Genomic DNA, 18,834 nt, shown 5'->3' on the forward strand with positions numbered 1-18,834 from the left:
TTGATGATCAAGCTATGACTTCATATCACACTTACTTTAGAAATGTGAATGTATGTGAATGTTGAGACCCAAAGATGTTTAATCAGATGAACCAAGATGCGCAATAGGATTGTGGCAGAGCTAGGCCTAAAACTTTCATTTCAGGCAATACTCCCTCAGAGATTACATTACAGTTTTTAAAGCTTTCTTTTAAACAAAGACAGTCTCATTTTAATAATTTGCACTGATGTGCTTAAATCTAATAGGACATTTGCTATTGTAGTAACTGAGACCCCACATTGGTTACATCAACTAAGGAATATACATTCCAACAGTTTGAAGACATTTCTTTCTAAGCCGTTTCTTATCTGCATAGGGTAAGGAACCTTAGTTAGTTCAATTAATTTTTATCTTTTGTAAGATTTCAAAGAAACACTTGCACCATTCCTATTCAACTAAAAGCATGTTTTTTAAATGAATCTGTTTCTTTAATAAGCATTCACTTAAGTAGGTCATACTGTAACGTTCTTGGCGATAAAAAATCTTTTATCAGATTAAAAGAAATCTTATTTTTATTCCCACTTTTAGCCATGTTTGAGTTGGTCCTTGTAATTGTTGGTTTCAACAAAACACTTAAGTCAAAAATTAGTGTTTGTGTTTATTTTTGTTTAACACAAGAGAAAAAAGTCCATTGATCTTTTTGCAGTTATGATACATAAATACTGTATTTTTCACTTATGCAAAACTTAATTTTTGAGGGTTTCCTTTTTGTTTCATTTCTCTGTTTCGCATTTTTCAAACATCTGTACCATGGTTAGTGGCTAGAGTAGCAGTGGCTGGCACTTTTCTTCCACATTATGAGAGAAAGAAAAGTGACTGGAATAAAACCTTACTTTTCATATGGTTGACTTGAAACGCAGCATTGAAAAGGTATCATCTCTTTCTTTTCTGAAACCAGAGGTGAAACCCACCAGCCAATAGCAGTACTGATACCAAATCACCTGTTGATTCTGTTAATTCATGTAAGTAAAAGTCTTTGACAATGCATGCCTCACTTCATCAAATGAAAAACTAAATAGATGATCTTTGTGCATTGTCTATATCAACAATATATCCCTCTGGTCACTTAAGGAAGCCTGAGATTCTATAGTTAGTCAAGAAATGAATGTTTGCTTTTGATTCAACAAAATAATCACTTTGTAGGCATGTTTGGCTGTGAAGTGCTTATTAATATTGGGCTCCATTATTAGAGATAGTGAAGAGAAGATGACACTAGTGCTTTCCTTTATCTCGATTAATTCTAGTTAGGAAAATCTATGGTGTTTGCCTTATATATTTTCTAATGTAAAATATTTAAAACACAGGCTGGGCATGGTGGCTCACGCCTATAATCCCGGCACTTTAGGAGGCCAAGGTGGGCGGATCACTTGAGGTTAGAAGTTCGAGACCAGCCTAGCCAACATGGCGAAACCCTGTCTCTACTAAAAATACAAAAATTAGCGAGGCGTGGTGGCACATGCCTATAAGCTACTCGGGAGGCTGAGGCAGGAGAATCGCTTGTACCCAGGAGGCGGAGGTTGTAGTGGGCCGAGATGGTAGCACTGCACTCCAGCCTGGTGGACAGAGTGAGACTCTGTCTTAAAAAAAAAAAAAAAAGTTAAACACATGAAAGTATAAAGGATAATATGAAATACAAGAATCCAGAACCCAGGTTAAACGAAGTTTAATAATTTGGAACATTCGTTTCTGAACCTATTTTTTATTATTTTATTATAGGTTACATACAGTGAACTAGACAAATTAAGTGTACACCTTGATGAGTATATGTGTGACAACACCCAACCCAAGGTACAGAATATTTATAATACCTAAGAAGAGTCCTTTGTATGTGCCCCTTGAAGGTGAAATTTTCCAAAGTTTTAACAAAAGGTAAAAAACAAGCAAGACCACTGTAACCTCTATCATCATGAATTAGTTTTACATAAGCCATATATTTTGGTTTATATGAAATGTATTCTTCTGTATGTATTACTAAAATTTATTTATCAATTCTCTCATTGTTGGACATTATTTTCAATGTTTCCAAATCACGAGCAAGACCACAGTTAACATTTTTATAGACGTATATACATAGAAGTAGAATTGCTAAACTTTAAGAAATATGCATTTTGAACTTTACTAGGTATTGTAAAATCTCTATCCAATGTATTTGTACCAATTTATATTCTCAGTAACAATCTATGAAAGCTTCTCCACATGCTTCACAACATTTGTGATGGTCAGACTTTGTAAAATTTTTGTCAGTCTGATCAGAATTAAATAATATCTCATTAACTTTTTTTTTTTAGTTGTAAGCCGTTGAGATTTTCTCTTCTGTGTTGCCTAATTTGTATCTTTTGTCCATCTTTCTGTTGGGTTATTTGTTGTGCTGTTGTTATTTTGGAAGAGTTTTGTTTTGTTTGGCTTGATTTGGTTTTTGGTATTAGTTGTTGCTGTTGTTGTAATATTCTGGATTTTCATATTTTGGGCCATAGAGATTACAAAGATTTTTTCCCAATTTGTAGGTGCCCTTTTAACTGTGGCTTTAGTAGTATTTGTTTTTATAAAGCTTTTAATATTAACTCAGTTAGGCTTATTGATATTTTCCTTTATAATTTGTGCTTTTATGTCATTTAAGAAATCCTTTCACATGCCAAGGTCATTTACCTTTCTGTATTTTCTTCTAACAGTTTTAAAGGTTTCCCATTTACATTTAGATCTCTAATCCTTCTGGAATTATTTTTGGTTATGGTACCTTACATGCACCCTATTTTATTCTTTTTCCATATGGATAACCCAATTATCCCAGTATTATTTAAACAATTATTCATTCTTTATTAACTAATTCGTAATGCCATCTTTTGCCTATATTAAATCTGTTTATATGATCTTTATTTGATCCGATGGACTGTTTTTCTATCCTTGTACTAACACTGTAACCCTTAATTACCATAGCTTTATAATATTCTTTTTACTTGGTAAGATAAGTCTCTCTACCTTGTTCCTTTTTAAGATTCTTTTAGCTCCCTTGGTCTTTTGCTATTCAATATGAGTTTTAGGGCTAGTTGGTCAAGTTTGGCAAAAGTCTTGCTGAATTTTATTTGTAATTACATTAACATTAGGAAATAATCTGGGGAGAATTGACATTTTTATAATGTGTCTTGCTGCCCAGTGACATACTATATCCCTCTATTTGTGATCATCTTCATATCCTTTAATAATGTTTTAAAATTTCCATCATAAATTTCTTGAATCTATTTTGTAAAATTTTTCCTCATATAACTTAGATTCTTACACTATTATATTCATATCTGTTTTCCATTTCATTGTTTATTGGTTATTATTGGTATATATTCAGCAACTTTGCTGAGCTGTCTTACTACTTTGAGTAACTAAACTGGTAAATTCTCTTAAGTTTTCTACAGCAGCATGTATGTCAGCAGTAAAAAATGACAGTCATTCTCTTAAATTCTAATTCTTAAATGTTCAATTTTTTCCTGTCATATTGCATTACTAAACCTCTGTATAGTGTGAATAGGATAGTCATATTAAGAATATCTATTCTGTTTCTTATTTTAATAGAAATGTTTTAGAAACATAACATTTGCTTGGGATTTTGAGAAATCGAAATTATTGTATTAAGGAAGTTCTTAATATATTCCTAAACTATTTATAGTTTGCTAAGTGTTTTTAACAGAAATACTAGTTAAATTTTATCTAATGCATTTTCTGCATCAATAATATGATAAAATTTTCCACTACCATGTTAATATTTCGTATGATATTAATACATTTCCTGATATTTAACAGTTCTTATATTCTTGGAAAAAAATATTCTCGCTCTTGGTGTATTTTTTAATCTACTATTGAGTTTAATTTACTGACATGTAGTATGTTTACATGGGGAGATCAATCTTTAAATTTTATTTTTTAACTGTTACTGTAGAGTTTTGCTGTGACAATGATACTAGCCTCACCAAATAAGTTGAGTAGCATTTCATTTTTTCTATATCTTAAACAGTTATCATATTATTGGGATTATTCATTCTAAGTATTTGTCATCTGAACTTGGTACTTTTCATCAGTAGGTTGTAGGTAGGCAGACTTGAATATCAGAATATCTGAATAAACCAATAACCATAGAGGAAATTTCTGATTCTTCTCTAGTCAATTTTGGGAAGTTTTTTTTTTAAATACAGTTCACAGTTTGTACTTCAATTTATTTGTATAAAGTTATTTATATATTCTTACAATTTTTAATTTTTTGTCCTTAATTATGTTCCCCTCTTATTCCTAATATCATTTATTTGACCCTTCTGCCTTTTCTTTTATTAGACACTAGACATTTTTCTGTTTCATTTACTTTTTTACAAAAACTGGCTTTTGATTCTGCTTATCTACTTTATTATTTATTTGTAGTCTAAGTCATTAGTTTCTGCTTTTATCAGCATTAGCGTTATTTCCTTCCTTCTATTTTTTAATATTTTAGGCCATTTTTCTTTTTCTAGATTCTTGAATTGAATTATTACCCTTTTACTGTCAATAATTTTTATTATCTTTAAAAACGAATTTCAGACTGTAAATTTTTCTCCTGGTTTCTCATTAGCTGCATACCATGTTTTGATAAGTAGTTTTGTTCAATTTTAAATATTTCATAATATCTGTTCTATTTTTAACCCTTGAGGTATTTAAAAGGGTATGCTTTTACTTTGTAAACATATTTGCTCTATTTTTATTATTTATTTCTGAATTTAAATGCATTAAAATAAAATGATGTGTTTTATATGGTTTTAATTGAAAAACTTTTTTTAGCTTGTTTTTTGATTTTATCTGGTAAATGGATTTTACTTCTGGCTTGAAAACTGTAGGTGGTTTATCTCTTTCTTTAGCACTAATTCTAAAATTCTTTTGTGTTTACTGAACTATATATTTTTCTAAGAAAATATAAAATCGACCTTTTGGTATTTCTGACCTTCTTCTTAGTATAAAAAAGGTGGTTAGCATAGCATCTTTTAATTACCTATTAAGTATCAATCTTGTTACTATAATTGTGTAATGAAGTTTTAGTTTTTAACCATATGCAAAAGTGGTGATCACTATTTTCTATAATCAATGCTTAATTATATTTACTAATATTTTTAGATATTATTATGCCTACCGTTATTCTTAGATCCTGTGGCTTCCTTTCTGGGTTCACTTTTCTTATTACATTTTTTTAGTAATTATTTAGTGAGGACTTTGGGTAATATATATATTTTATATAACTAAAAATGTACTTATTTTGTTTTTTATCTTAAATAGCAATTTATATGGGTATTTTTTGTTGAGTATTTTAAAGGCATTGCTCAATTATATCTTAGACTATTGTTCTGTCAACTATTCTTAATTAAGAGAAATCTATCAATCTGTTTTTATCTCTTTATAAGTAATCTGCTTTTTCTCCTGGTAGCTTTTAAAAGTTATTCTATATCCTTAATGTCTTGTAGTTTCTTTGAAATGTGTCTGGACATGGATTTATTTTGAATTATTAGTCATGAACTCAGGATATACTTATAAATCTCAGGACTCCAATTTTGGAAAATTCTCAGCTATTATCCTTTTCTTTATTGTTCCTTTGTCATTACCTCCATTTACTTTTTCTGGAATTCTTAGAAGATAAACATTGGTATTTTCTAATCAGCTTACTGATTAGTATCTCAATTGCTATTTCATTTTCAAAAAATTAATTCTTCTTGCTACAATTTTTTTCTGAGTGAATTCCTTAACATTACCTTCCAATTCACTCAATTATTTCCTTGAAATTCCCTTATTTCATTTATTGTACTTTTATATTAATGAACATTTTTAATTTTTTAAGATTTCTGATTAATTTTTACTCTTATTCACCTATTCTTATTTTATTTCTATCTGTCTTTAATCATTTCTTGTTCTTTTTTAGGTATGAGTACTTTATCACTAAGCATCTCAAGCATATTCATGCTGAGGTCATTGTCAGATAATTTCATAAAATCAAATTTATCTGGAGTGAATGTTACAATTATTGATTGATTTTCTTACCATTACTTGCTTATGCTCTGGAATTTTGTTTTACAGGTTTTGTTTTGTTCACATATCCCTAACTAGTGGTTTTACAGTTGCCTTTATCTGGATCTTTTCAGTCCCAATCCAGATCTTACAATGGTAGCTTTCAGCGTCATTCTTCCATGAATATTTTATCATAATGCTGTATCTTTATTCTTCCACCTCCCAGGTCCTGCAGCCCTATATAAGCTGTTTCCCCAGGCAGCAGTTGGCCAAATTTTTGCAGCCTTGTGATAAAGTAGAAAGCCAAGTTCAGGTCCACCATTTCAAATGGGGCCTTTTTGACCTCATTACTCTAAAGAGCTAGAATTCTAGGTATCTCAATGTGATTCTAGATCCAGATTTCAGCAGGCCTATGGCTTCAGCACCATGGGCTGCTTTTAGTAGCTTTCTGTAAATAATCATCTTCTTTTTAAGTCTGACTGTGTTTCTATGATTTTCACATTTTATATTTCATGGAATTTTTAAGGTAACAATATATCTTGGACAATACTCCTTTGATTCTTATCTCTCTTTATTAGGTTTTTTATATTATTTTTATTGTGCTTTGCTGTATTGCACTTCACAGCTATTGAGTTTTTCACAAATTGAAGGCTTGTGGCAACTCCACATTGAGAAAATCTATCAGCACCATTTTTCTATTTTTTTCTTTTTTTAATTTGTATGGGTACATAGATACATCATTTAAAACACATAATATTATAAATTACAGTTATTGAATGTTTAGTTGTGCTGGTCACATTACCTGGTTTCTCATTTATGTAATAATAAGCTTCTCATTTATGTAAAATAAATAATAATAATAAAATTAATAATGTTTTATTAATAAAATAAATAATAAGTTTCTCATTTATGTAAAAATAACAATATTTATGTAATAATAATGTAATAATAAGCATTACATATTATTTTTTCCCAATCCTTTCTATGTTCAGTTATTCTTATTTCCATTTTTTAGAGCACAAAATTGAGGTAAATAGACTAAATACACCAGTAGGAATGAGATTATAACAAGTAAATGGCAGAAATAATATTTGAATCCTGTTTTTGCTACCAAAACTAGTGTCCTTAAACTGCTATCCTATGGTTAAATTGTGTTTTGTTATCTTTTAAAATTATTATGGTTATTATTTTTAATGTTAATTAAATTAACTAATATTCCTTTTGTAAAAAATATATCTAGTCCTATCTCAGAAATCTTTTTTATATTTTCTATGTTTTTATGCTTGCTTGGTCTATTCTCACTCACTTTCTCACTCTCTCTCTCTGTCTCTTTTGATATATGATTACCTTTTTAGCTTTTATCAATCTAGCAATTTGAAGTTTTAAAGTATAGTTTATTATTTTAGTAATGATCACTGTTATTTTTCTGAAAAACATTCAACTGTTTAATTATTGTCATTAATGAAGTAGTATACTACATGAAATGAGAAATTTAGGATGCTGTTCATCTGTCTCCTCTTATCACTCAATTTATTATTTTTGTTATAACACCTTATATCAGGTATAAATTTTTTTTTTTTTTTTTGAGACGGAGTCCCGCTCTGTCACCCAGGCTGGGGTGCAGTGGCGCGATCTCGACTCACTGCAAGCTCCACCTCCCGGGTTCACGCCATTCTCCTGCCTCAGCCTCCCGAGTAGCTGGGACTACAGGCGTCCGCCACCACGCCTGGCTAATTTCTTTTTGTATTTTTAGTAGAGACGGGGTTTCACCATGTTAGCCAGGATGGTCTCGATTTCCTGACCTCATGATCCGCCCGCCTCGGCCTCCCAAAGTGCTGGGATTACAGGCGTGAGCCATGACACCGGCTAAATTATTATTATTAATTTTTATTTTACAGTAGTCTAGAGTAGTCAAGTATTCTGTAACAGAATAACAGGGTTACTTATTTTGAATAGTAGAGGGCTTCTAGCACAAAGTAGTTGCTTAATAAATATCGGTTGAATGTTAAGTGAATGGTGGACCTGTTTGGTTACACATGTGCACACACGGAGAAAGAAAACATAGCTGAGCTCTCATTGCTGCTGATGAACTACCATTGTGTTTAAACCTTGTATTTTATAAACAGTTGAATCACCTTATGATTTAATAAATACCTTTTCTGTCAATTATTTTGTTAGGCAAACACATGCTTTGTTAATTAGCCCTTTGAAATCAGTGAGCTTCTATCAAAGTTAGGTCCATTCATGGCTATTTCCACGTTTACCTCTTATGCCCTACCCCTCTTCCACAAATAATAAATATATTTGGTAACTCTCGTTTCTAAACCAGTGGCTACTGTTAAGTTTTCATTTGGCAAATACAGTGGGATTCTTGAATATATATAGCAATCATCATATCATATTAAATGGATGACAGCCCACATTCTTCCACAGTAGTTCGTGTTGTTTACTATTTAAATAGAGGCATTTTGAAGTAGTTCCTATTTTTTTTTTAAGGGTAGTTCTTCAAATCCCTAACTATAGTCAAAAGAAATCTTTTATATGAATTTGCTGGGAAAATTGGATTTTTTATTGATATTATTAAGAAACTTAGTGAAAGTCTGCAATACGCTGGGATAAAAAAATACTGTGCTTTTATTGTGGCAAAGCAGATTAAATAAAACAATATAGATTAGCAAGGGACAAAGCAAAGTATAAATAAACTAGGTCATTTGCAGATGTGCAAATTTTATGGAAATTCTAATGACACATTTGATCGATTTATAAGAAGTACATATTATTCATGTTAAAAGAACACTCAAGCCTTCTATGTGGCATGATTTTAACAATCTTTTATACATAACAACAGATTGAAATTAAACTGCCTTCCTAGCTGTTTCTATTTTTTAAATTGTAAAAATGACTTTTATTATTCTCTATCTAAAAGTCACTAAACGAGAATAATGCAACTTAGTTTCTAGTCCTAGTTCTGTCATTTAATTGGCTCCATGACCATGGGTAGTTCATTAAACTCTGTAGGCCACTTTTTTTTGTTTATAAATGTAGACAGTGGTTTTGATGTATTCTAAAGCCCCTTCCAGTTCTTGTGTTCTACTACTCCGTATCGCGTCTCTCTGTCTTTATATAGAAATACCCACTTATAAAAACATAACTGCATATAGGGTCCATATAGCAATAACCTAAATTATTCAACAGAACTCATAAGGGAATATCCAAGAATAGGATGAATTTTCCCCTGAATGAGGCAGTTGAATGCAGCTGATAGATAAATAACCAGGAGCTATCATAGGTTCTTGATCAGGACTGACATGATGAAAGCATATTTTCAAAATAACTGTTGGGCATCAGTGTGCAGAATAAATCAGAATGGAAGAAACCTGGAATACAGAACAGGAAGACATGATGCCATCATTCAGAGCAAGGTAAGGAGAGCTCAGACTATGGTATTACAATCAGAAATGAAGTTGAAGCAGCAGATATGAAGATATTGAGATATACGTTCAGTCAAATAGAATGGCTAAAAAGAATATAAAGAGAAAAATTATGAAAGGAAATACAAATATCTAATAAACATGAAAAAGTATAATTCACTAGGATTCAAAGTCATGATTTATGAAAAATAGTAATTCTCAGTGCTGGTAATGGTACGGTAAAATAGACACTCATAGTGATAGTGCAGATCTATATATTGACACAAAATTCTGCAAAGTAATATAGCATTATATTATCAAGAACCTTGCTTTAAAAATATGTCCTCTGACCCATTAATTTTACTTCTAGGCATCTGTCTAGAGGAAATAGAATCTCAGACAAAGATTTGGGTACAGAGATGTTTATCACAATGTCATTTATAAAAGAGAAAAAAAGATTTTGAAGTCTTAAATTACAAAATTCGAGAATTAAATTATTGAATATCCGTATGTATCACCGCATACCATATATGTAAATTAGATAGTTCTTAAAGTTATTTTAAACAATATTTTATTAGGAAAAGTGTATAAAATAACATAACTAAAAATTCCTGGTCCAAAAGATACAAATAAATTTATATACCTAAAACAATCCCAAATATAAAAATGAAAGTATTTGATAATGGTGTAAGAGAATACATTCAAATGTAAAGAGCAGTTTCTCTGTATGGTGGAATTACTTGATATTTCTATTGCCTTTTTCTTGAACTTTCTTAATGCTTGAAAAATGCTCTAATAATTTGAAAAATAAAAGTTTTAAGCAAGCAGTAAATAATCTAAACACAATCTCAAATTTGGTAATAATTCAACTTAGAAAAGAATACATGTCTGATTCCAATTTATTCAGTTACTAAATATGGGATACATAGATTTTCAGTTCCCCCAAACTGAATCGTATCATATTTCATAATTTCTTTTTCTTTTTTGGATCCTCATACCGTTGCCTTAAGTGATTAGCCTGAACTTTGACATTCCAGAGCCTCATTTTTTCTTTTGTTTTCTTTTCTTTTGTTTTCTTTTGTTTTGTTTTGTTTTCTTTTCTTTTGTCTTTTTTATTTTCTTTTTTTCTCTTTCTTTTCCCTTTCTCTCTTTCTCTCTCTCTCTCTGTTTCTTTCTTTTCTTTCTTTCGTCTTTCTTTCTCTCTTTTTTTTTTTCTTTTTTGACTGAGTCTCACTCACTCTGTAGCCTAAGCTGGAATGCAGTGTCACGATCTTGGCTCACTGCAATCTACACCTCCCAGGCTCAAGCAATTCTTGTGCCGCAGCCTCCTGAGTAGCTGGGACTACAGGGGCGTGCCACCAAGCCCAGCTACTTTTTTGTATTTTAGTAGAGATGGGGTTTCACCATGTTGCCCAGGGTGGTCTCGAACTCCTGAGCTCAGGGGATCCACCCGCCTCAACCTCCCAAAGTGCTGGAATTACAGGCATGAGCCACTATGCCCGGCCCTCATTTTCTTTAGAATCTCATTTTCTTCAGTCATGTCTAAGATTAACATCCTCAAACCACATTTACATGTATACGGGATCATCCTCTCTTATCACAAAGGAAAGAATCTAGATTGTTCTTTGTTTTCAATCGTTTTTAATTTCTAAATTTCTCTTATAAAAATATGCCAATCTAATAATAGCATTCTGAATAATTGAAACAAATGAAAATAAAGGACACAGTCAGTATGTCACAGAAGAACCACTTTTATTGGGTGGAATAAAGTACTACTGATAAAATTTATTAGGCACTCATTTCAAGAATAGAATCTTGGTTGCTCTGTGTAAGAATGAATAAACATAACAACTTACTTGGCTCTGTACCCAGAAATTTATCCAAAAAAGAAAACCAGTTTGATGCCAGAGAGAATGAACCAGATAAAGTTTTATTGGCTCAAAAATACAAGTAACTTAGTCTGCCCCTTTAGTAACAAAACTGTAGAAGTAAAAATGTAATCTTTAAAATCTAAGTTCCTTACATTAGCCAATGGCGTAGTACTGAAGTAACTAAAACTTCACAGACCTCACCCTCTTTTCCTTCTGCCAGGAGAATGAACTACTCCCTCTCCCTCAGGCCTCCACTGACTGTATAAGTTAACCCAGAACCATTTGTACACAAGCTTGTCTCTTTTTCAGAACTGTAAGTCTAGTGAAGGCAGAGACTGTGTCCTGTTTATCTTTGTTTACCTCAGGTTCTGGCAAAGTGCATAATTGTTGAACGAACTAATGAAGGATTCTTAGCCTAGTTTTTGAGAGTTTAAGTTCTATGAAATAATCTAAGGAAAAGTTCCTTGGATAGAAATGCTTACACTTTGTGTGTTATTCCATAATCTATCTTACTAGCATCTAGGCAAGTTTCTTTGGAATGATGGTATCACCAAGTTATGAACACCTTTAGAAGTAAACATCTTTCAAGGTATTTTTCTGCAGGGCTGAGTTAAAGTGCAGTAGTATAGTTCTTAAGAGCTCTTTCAGTTATTATTGTGGCACCCAGAACAAGTTACTAAGTCTCTCTGAATTTCAGTTTTCTCATCTGAAAGATGAGAATAGTAATCATCTTTGTCTCGTAGTTTGCTGTGGGGATTGGATGAGATACTGCATGTCAAATAGCATCATGCCTAGCTAAGCCCTTGGGCCATTATTATTAGCGTTAATGCCTCCCAGGACAAATAGTTGGACTTGCACATACATCTTGATGACTGGGACAGAGTGTACAGGTATAGCAGCAAGGCTCTCGCTGGATATAGAATTAGAGAGCTTAAGTGCATATGCCAGTGCTTTCAGGCTTAAGTAGCGTAAGAATTACTTGGGGAGCCTGTTTAAAATGGAGATCTGAGTTCCACCTTAAAAGATACTAATTCAGTTGGTTTGCTCTGGAGTGAGACCCTGAAATGTGTCTTTTTAACATGCTCATCAGGTGGTTCTGGTGCAGCTGGTCCTAGACCAAGTACTAAGTAACCCTGGCATCATGACTCCATCTTAGCCTTGATCACAAACCACTCTAACCCCATGGCATCATTCCTCAAGATTGGCCCTGCTTAATGCTGTGTGGCTTGACTACCGAAAGCCTTGCTGCTTCCACTCTGTGGCTTTGCCAACAGAAACTTTCCTTCCTCCACGTCCTCACCCCACCCCACTGAAGGCAGAAAAAAAGAATAGGGAAGGCAGAGTCAATTGGGAAAACCTGAGTAGTTACAGTAAATTATGTTATTTTGAATTATTTGACATAATGATCTGCGTTAGTCCAAAAGTGGGCTGACTTGAGAGGAACGCTTGAATTTTAGAACAATAGTTTTCCCCCAATAACTATGGAATGGCTAGCTATATCTCTTGTTTTTTATAGAAATGCTATCTATAAAACTTAGGTGAATAAGCACAATTGAAGTGCAAAGTGTTAAACTCATGCCTCGATTTAGTCAATGCATTTGCACATTGAAGTAATTAGGATTATTTAAAAGCATTCTGCTTCTGATACTTTGTTCTCCATTTCCTACAAATCAAATTAGTGAGGGGTAGATTTGATTTTGACATCATTTTGAAAATATTTTCTTTCTTTTTTTAATTTCCTTAGTATTACATTTTCACAAAGTCCAAAACATAACCAACTGTGACTAAATTCATAAAAACAAAACAAAAAGTCCAAAGTGCAAGAAAATGAAAAACAGCACAGAGTAATATGCAGTAGAACAACATAAATCATACCTTACAAATATAGTTGTAATAACACACCTTACCATGTCTGATCAATTAATAACAAATACTTATTCAGATAGCAAATAGCTTATTCTTTCACTTTGATTGAGAGCCCAAATTTAATTATCTCAGTCCAAATCAATATGAAAAGGCAACCAGATCTACACTGAAAAAATCGTAACCATCTCCTATGTTCATTGTACTATATGTAATGCAATTAATGAATGTGAAGAAAGAGTATAAAGGGTGCTTTCCTTATTTGCTAACAAAGCATTCAAGCAAGATTATTCATTTTTAAAATAAAGTTAGATTCAGCAGAACCAAGAAATGGTTATGGAGCCATATTCCATAGACAAATACAGACCTGAGTTTAAATTCTAACTCTGCACACTATCTGAATTATCTTTGACAAGTTACTTCAACTCTCTGACCCACAGTTTTCATGTCTATTAGAGTAATAATATCTATATAGGAGAGTTGCTTTAATAATATATTGAACTTAATATTTACAATGTATTATATCATATTGTATTATACAATATATTAATATATTGTATTTCATACTGTATTTATAAAAATAATGTATTTGAAGTGCATGGAATTTAATATTTACTCAATAAGTGGCAGTTATTATTTTTAAGTCAGGAAATAAAATTTGGAGGGATATGAACCCAAAATCCTTAGAGGAAAAACAAAAACTAAAAAAAAATTCTATGATCTCATTTTCCCAGAGGTTATTTACACAAGTCACAGATTTTATCCTAGGACTTTATCAGGATTCTACAGAAGGGAATGTTTTACCTTTATAATCTTCTTTCCCCCAAATTGTTACCCTTATTGCAAATTACTGACCTCAAAATACATGTTGAGAAATACCCTTTATACTATTGAAGTGCATAATTGAATGCATATATTTTGCCAACACAAATTATTATCATATTCTTTTGTTCAAAATAAACAGTATTTCAGACTGGCTCAGATAAGTCTAATTCCTCTTATTTTTTCTGTACTACTTTTATAGTTCTAGAAGTATGTGTTTATGCATAAAACTGAAGGTGGGGAGAGAGAGAGAGAATGGACAAGAATAATAAAATCATCTGTGCAACAGAGATGGTGCCCTGTTCAATCCTGTCCTTAGTGATTGATTCTATGTTTCATGTATAGAAAGTGCTCATTAAATGTTTGCTGAATTAAGTAAATGAGGGAAAACAAAATGCTAAGAAATATCTGTATAGCATAAAGGAGCCAACTCAAAAGTAGTGTATGCAGGTTGTAGGCGGACAGGTAAAACTCAACTATGGAAATCAACACCTCTTTAGTTAGGTTGGCTCAGTGTGGAATGACCGCCATCTTTATTCAGAACCATTAGTTCTTAACTGGAGGTGGTAGCTAATCCAGGAGAGCTGACTGACCTGCGGTCAGAGAGTCATAGAATGTAAGAGCCAGAAAGGATCATGGAGAGTTTCTGATCCCAGGGCCTGCCTCATTTCTCAGGTTAAGAAACTGAATGTCTGCCAAACACTTCGTGGCAAAGTTTGTTGGTCCTAAAACTTGAGTTTCCTGATTCTGTTCAAATTCATTTTGTATTGTGTCATGCTGCCTTTGTGTCCCCAAACTTCCTGTCCACCTGGGAATTCCCATATATCCACTGGCTCCTATGCCCAAAAAATGTGCAATGGAGCATCCATCAATGCTTCTGATTAGAATCATCTCACCTATTATGGCATTTTCCATAGAGCCTAAAAGACCACAATAAAGAGGTTCGTCATTTGACTCTTAAAATCAATGTTTTCATCAAGAAATAAACTTTTTACTGCACTCCAGCCTGGGCGACAGAGCAAGACTCCGTCTCACAAAAAAAAAAAAAAGAAAGAAACTTTTTAAAATTATTATTAACCATTAACAACTCATCCAAATCAGCTTCTTTTCAAGTGATGTAGCTGGAACTAAAGGGAATGGAGAACAAACACCTGTTATAACTTGATTGGGGGAAAATGTAAAGGAAGAGCTCTGTCTTCAGGGTGTTACCCAGGGGAAGCCAAGGCCAGGTGGGCTACGGCAGGGGAGTCCAGAGTACCCAGGAACTCACCCAAGGATTTGAATCTTAGAGAAATGAAGAGAGACAAGAATATGTGAAGATATAGCAAAAAGCAGAGGTTAAAAAGGGAAGATACAAGTAGATTTAATGATTTGGTCTTTTGGTTCAATACTTACTACTATCATTGTAACTTCTTCACTCAGTGGAAAGGCCTTGCATTCAGGTCATTCCTGTCCTGTTAACAGCTTATATTTCTACTCTCTAAGTAATAACTCAAATTCCTTGAATCAAGTATTGATAACATCCATGAGAGAAGAAATAAAGCATTTGGTAGGTAAATATCTTCCCTATCCACTTAAAGAATGAAGTGTTGATAGGCTGTTGATGGTGAGTTAAACTGGCATACCAGGAATTTTTATAAATGGTTTTCCCATGCTCCATTGAATATGTGGCTGAGACTTTAGTTGTATACCAGCTGTGCATGCAAAATCTCATAATTACTCTTACTGTATTAAGCATTTTATAGCAATTTTAGCTCTAAAATGCTATGCGATAGTTTTTATGCAAGTGTACCAGACATGTAAGCTGTTCCAACGAAAACATTTTCTTTCTTTTAGACACATGGTTTTAGGTTTCCAAACTTAGCTCTTTGCATTGATGGAAGAATCTTTAGGACAAACATCAGGTTTTTCGTGGGGGGAGAGGGACAGTGGATTTTCTTGCACATACTTCAAGCAGCCTTATCAGTAGAAGGGAATTTTACTAATTAGTTGTATAATACTCATACTAGCAAGCACTGCTGCTGAGCACTAGTTCCTCCTCCGCCTGTTCTATTGAGAAAGGCAGCGAAGAGAAAGCCTGGGTTATCTCTCCGTCCCTCTGGGGTGTAATGACAAACAGGCAGAAGGACTTGGACTTAACCTCTCTGCAGAAGGCTGACACCTTTAACACTGCTGCACATGCTGCTGCACCCTGCAGTAGCAAGTCTTGGGCCTGAGCCCAAAGCTGGTGTGGAGTTTGAACCCTTGGCATTCTGGCCCAGAGCCAAGTGCTATCAATGGAACCCCACTGACACCTTTAGTTATTCTTCCTAGATTAGGATAGTAATTTACTTGTCTCTTTGATTTCAAGTGTCTGGTTTTGTTTCCAGATGCCTCCCAGCTCATCTGTATTCCAGGGGTTTCAAAAGATTTTAACCTCATTGGTTGTTTCCTTTGTCAGTTCCATTTGGTGAACACAGGAGGGATACAGAGAAACTAGAGAGAGGGAGGCAAGCGAGGGGTTTTTGTATGTGTGATGTAGGGGGTATATGGGGAGGGCTTGGTGAGACTGAAGGAATAAATGAAAGGCATATTCACTTTTAGAATATCAGCTATTATACCAGGATAAGTCAGAATGGAGTATAAGAGATGATGTGTAGGACAATGTAGCAAAAAGTATTATTTCATAGATTCATCTGTAAAAGCCCTCCAACCAGCAGTAATCTCAACTTCCCCCAAAAGATTGCAATATATGAAGGAGATGGAGAGACCATAGAAATTTTATCCCAATGCCAATAACGTAACAGAATTTGGATTTTAACATGCTATAGTAGGAAACGGCATTTGTGCATGGTGTCATTTCATATTTACAAGGGCCTGTCTAGCACTGTTTATTGATTTTACTGCAATTTTTTTCCCGAGGACCCTGTAGATAGATAATTGCTAGAAATGTCCATCATTAGCACAGCATTGAGTGCAACCATCACACTAAGAAAAAGATACACATAGGACCCTGCGAGCAAGCATCAAATAGAGAGAAAAGTCACACAATAACATGTGCAGCTATAACTCCAGGCAAACACACACATAACACCCTGTGTGGCCATTGCACTGAGAAAATACACACAGCCCCCTGTGCAGCCATCACACATCAGGAAAATACACACATGACACCCCTATGCAACCATCACACCAGGCAAAAGCACAGACATAAAATGCTAAGTCAATAGGAATGAACAGCTCATAAAAGCCTACTGGAATAGATCACATCACAGCCAGGTACATCTGTTCTCAGCACTAACCATTATCGTTAGCTTAAAATGCTGAAAATCACTGTGCATCCTCAGGTCTAGGGACAGATTATTCCAAGAAGATTCTGCTAAATAGATTTGGCAATGCAGTGAAGGGGACCTCTACTACATTAAAGTGATGCATTTTGCATCTCAAAGCCTGTCAGCTGTATTTAGAGGAACTGTGTGATTGAAGAACAATGTGCTAGGATAGGATAGCAATTTTTCTGGCCCTTCTAAATCTGGAGGTGATTTTTACCCCGACATGAGTTAAGTGTACAATTGAATGGGCAGCTCTTAGATTGGGAGGTGACTAATAAAAGCAGAATTGGAAATAGCTTTCAACTTGTGCTGCAAAGGAAGCTACTACATCCTGTTTTAAACTGGAACTCTCAGGTGGTGTGTCACATCTAAAGGTCTTAGTGAGGTCAGACATCAAGCCATCAACTTGAGATAAATAAGTAGCAACTACAGTCCTTGCTTCATAGGGTTGACTGCCCAACTGGGGGGAATAAAGGAACCACCCACCTCTTCTTTAGCCAGTGCCTTCTCTTTATCCTCTTGCCTTGGTCTGTGATGTTATCCTCGCTGTGTGACACAGGGGTTACCGCACTGTAAGGGAAACTCGGCATGCCCTTCTGAAGAGTGGCCCAAAAGAACTGGTTAGAAAGAGTTTCAAGCTTCCGTGTTTCAATTACAGTGGCATTTTGTGTTTCTACTGAGTGAGAGAAGTTTCAAGTTAGCTTGTTAAGAATGATTTACACCATAATTCTAGGAAAAACAAATGTGAGTGACTGAAATTTGAAAGGAAAGAGTATAGGGGGGAAGTGCCAGACTAAACGAATCCTAAGTAAATAGGGTGTTTCTTTCGGGGGTCGGTGGGGGGATTGGTTTCTTTTTTAAAAAAAAAAAAAAGAAAAAAATGAATGTACTGTTGGTAATTACTTCTCTTACCTGGAAAGAGTGAAGCAGAAAAAAATAATAATAATAACATAATTGCTCCATTTGCTCCCTGTAAAAGCAAATTTTCAGGAGGGGCAGGTGTTTCCCTTACATTTGCATGACAACATCTTACTGGGAATGAGCAGTACTGGAAATGAGAACTAAGAATTTCACTTCTTTTTTTTTTTCTCTAAATGTGGCAGAAAAGGTTTTGTTGGGGTGAGATAAGCATTTTCCATGAAACAATGCAATAGTGACATTAGGTAATTACATGGTGACTGGGACACACCGCATGGTATACTGGAGAAATTGCATGATACCTACATGATAACTGTAGTAACTTTGGTTATCGCTACCGTATTATCTCCTGATAACTATATAATTAGTTTGTGTCATCAAAGCACCCTAAACGTATGCCTGTTCCAGCTACTCTGATAGAAAAAAAAAATAAACTTTTTTGCAAGGGGGGGGAAAAAAGCTAATGAAGAAAGTTGCCAAGAACAGATATTTTGTAATCTGTGCTAAATCTCTGCTGGAAAACATGAACAGTAACGAAGCTGAGAAGACAGTAAAAGAAATTCGGGGCAAGGTGCCAGACGCCCAGACGGAAGGAGA

General features: G+C 33.9%; 1 protein-coding gene across 7 annotated transcripts in view; it reads left to right on the top strand.

Moving 5' to 3' along the window:
- The window catches only part of ZBTB20 (zinc finger and BTB domain containing 20), an 807,544-nt gene that overhangs the window by 561,154 nt on the left and 227,556 nt on the right, over nucleotides 1–18,834 (top strand). The window contains exon 6 of one of the 7 annotated variants that reach the window (XM_030802016.1): nucleotides 1,756–1,827. The exons of the other annotated variants lie outside the window; for them this stretch is intronic. The gene's annotated coding sequence lies outside the window, so the exon portion shown is untranslated. The remainder of the gene's footprint in view (nucleotides 1–1,755; nucleotides 1,828–18,834) is intronic. 7 annotated transcript variants of the gene reach the window in all.

The sequence above is a fragment of the Nomascus leucogenys genome, chromosome 21, assembly GCF_006542625.1.
Source record: "Nomascus leucogenys isolate Asia chromosome 21, Asia_NLE_v1, whole genome shotgun sequence".
NCBI lineage: Eukaryota > Metazoa > Chordata > Mammalia > Primates > Hylobatidae > Nomascus > Nomascus leucogenys.